Genomic DNA, 2,765 nt, shown 5'->3' on the forward strand with positions numbered 1-2,765 from the left:
TCCCTCTACATCTTGGCCATTTTAAATAATGCTGCAGTGAACAAATGGAAGCACATGTCCCCACGAAGAAGCATTTTGGGTTTCTTCAGATAAATACCAGGAAGTGGGATTACGGAGTCCTTCTTTGTCTCTCGTTATAGCTTTTGTTTTAAAGTCTATTTTGTCTGATATAAGTATTGCTACCCCAGTTTGGTTTGTTTGTTTGTTTTCATTTTCATGAAATAACTTTTTCCATCCCTTTAAGTCTGTGTGTGTCTTTCAGTCTGAATTGAGTATCTTATAGGCAGCATATGTAAGTGTTTTGTTATCTTATCCATTTAGCCACCTTATTTTTTTTTTATTTTTTTTTTTTTTTGCTATTGGAACATTTTATACATTTACTTTTAAAGTAATTTTTGATAGATAGGTGGCTATTGCCATTTTATCATTCATATTTTTTTATCTTTTTTTCCCCCATCTGAAAGAAGTCCCTCTAACATGCCTTATAATACTGATTTGGCGGTGATGAACTCCTTTAGCTTCTTGTTTGGAAAGCTCTTATCTGTCCTTTAATTTTAAATGATAGCCTTTCTGGGTGGAATAATCTTGGTTGTAGGTCCTTGCTTTTCATCACTTTGAATATTTTGTGCCAATCACTTCTGGCCTGCAAAGTTTCTGTTGAGAAATAGCTGACAGTCTTATGGGAGCTCCCTTGCAGGCAACTAAGAGCTTTTCTTGTGTTGCTTTTAGAATTCTCTCTTTGTCTTTAGCCTTTGCCATCTAGAGCAGCTTTGTAAAACACAATTCTATCCCTGATTTCATAATTACAGTTATGGAGAAGTCACTTTGTGCTAGGCAGTCATTTAATAGCATGACTTGTTTACTCACATAGAGCTAAGAAGATTGTTGTGAAGTAAGTAATATTGTTTCCCTTTTATGCATGTGAGAAAAGCGGACTTTAGATAATTCCAGCTATTAGCTGAAGTTGTAATCCAGTCAGAGATTGAAATAGGACTCAAATCCAGGTTTTCTGTTTCCAAAATCCTTTATGTGAACACCAGTGCTGTATTCAGCATTGTTTCTCAGGCCCTCCAGAAAAGAATTCTACTAGCCTTCTGCAGGCTGGTGCCTCTACTGTCAAGAAGAATGTATCAGAAAACAGGTGGTTGTTAACATACATGCTTAGTTTGCCTAATAGAAATAAAAAAGTCTCTGATATAAGCAATTCTGATTTCTAATCTTTAGCTATTTGCTTAATCTGATAATGTGAACAAATGGTGCTTTGTGTGCTACTTGATGTATGTCAGAGTTTATCCTAATGTTATATGTTTATGCATCATTTTTCCTCATGGAGTAGATTATTATGATTCCATCTCATGGGTTTTGAGGTGCTGGAAGGGCTCACGGAGCTGCAGGAAAGAGGGCCACATGCTGGTCCAGCTGCCGGCAGTTCTTCATGACCTCTTAGGGGAAAGGCAGGCAGCCGTTGGGGGAGTTCACCTTGTAGCCCCTCTCCACCTGAGGGAAAATGTCCTTCAAGGATATTGTTGGATAGGGAAGTCATCGAAAGGAGTAGATTTTCCAGAGATGGATTCTGAAACTACACATCCAACTTGGTGAAGAATTCCTCCTTTCTCAGAGCCTCCTGGGCTATCCACCTGCTGCACAGCTCGCCCCTGTTCTGGTGCTGCTGGACTCCCTGATGAGGCCTGAGTCAGTGCCATTGAGCATGTTGCCCTTGGACGGCAGCACGCTGCAGGCAGCCAGGTCTGGTTATGTGAAGTCGTTGCCCTCTAGGTATTCCATGGCCTTGCAGACATCTAGTGAGAAATTGAGGGGACAGTCTCCATGCAGCACCAACCAACCCCGCCACCGCAGAAAACCCGCCAGGCTCCCCTTGGTCACATTCTCCTCCACAATCACACCCTAAAGCTTCACCTGGTTGCTGTGCCAAAGTTGTGGCATGACTCAGGCTTCACCCAGAAAGGCCTCAGTGGTGTCATGCTTTATGCCCTTAACAGAGGTGTTGTTCCCTCAGTCAATGCCCAGCATCAGATCTCTGGATTTCCTCCTCCCAGTTGTCTGCAGCAGTTTCAGGTCCAGTGTTCAGCTGCCACTGTGCGCTGAGCTGCCACTGTGCCCTCCATGATCTTTAGCTGGATGAGGCTGGTACAGAGTCTATCTGTCTGAGGCATAGTGCTCCACCAGCAGCATGAGTTTCTCAGAGGGCACCTCCTCGTGGAAGCTGACCTGGCTGGCCTGGTACAGGATGCAGTAGTGCCCCACCTGGCCTTCGTAGCTCACACACAGCTGATAGTTCCTGGGGTAGTTAGTCACTGCTCTCCGGCACCAGGAGCAGGCCTGTCTGCAGCGCACAGAAATGCCCCGACCACCAGCCAGCCGTGCGGCTGGTTCTGGCACAGCTCTTGGCTGAGGGCACCATCTTGTCCCGTGACGCACTCACCGTCTGCACACGCGTGAAGCTGGCACCCTACCTGTGGGACACCACCCCGGAGGTGGCCTTGTTGGTTTTCTTGTCCTTTTCACTGTTTTCTGTTGATCTCTTTTTTATATTTAAACTGAGTGCTGGGACGCTGCTGAGGTTTCATAGTAGTTTCTGTTTTTCCTTCTTTTCTTTTTTCCTCCTGCCTTTTGTTGTTGTTGTTGTTGTTGTTGTAGTTTGTGTGAGTGTGTGGCAGTGGGTTTCTATCATTTTATTGAGATAATTGAATTTATTATACTTCAGGGGTGCTTAATGGATAACCTGTGCTGTGCCAAGGCCTGAC

At 44.2% G+C, this 2,765-nt stretch overlaps 1 pseudogene; it reads right to left on the reverse strand.

The window, feature by feature from the left end:
• Positions 1-1,340: 1,340 nt before the first annotated feature.
• LOC109447086 (tyrosine-protein kinase CSK pseudogene) lies at positions 1,341-2,422 on the reverse strand (annotated as a pseudogene).
• Between the last annotated feature and the right edge of the window lie 343 nt (positions 2,423-2,765).

This window comes from Rhinolophus sinicus, chromosome 3, assembly GCF_057876585.1.
Source record: "Rhinolophus sinicus isolate RSI-liver-muscle chromosome 3, RSI-T2T, whole genome shotgun sequence".
Taxonomy (NCBI): Eukaryota; Metazoa; Chordata; class Mammalia; order Chiroptera; family Rhinolophidae; genus Rhinolophus; species Rhinolophus sinicus.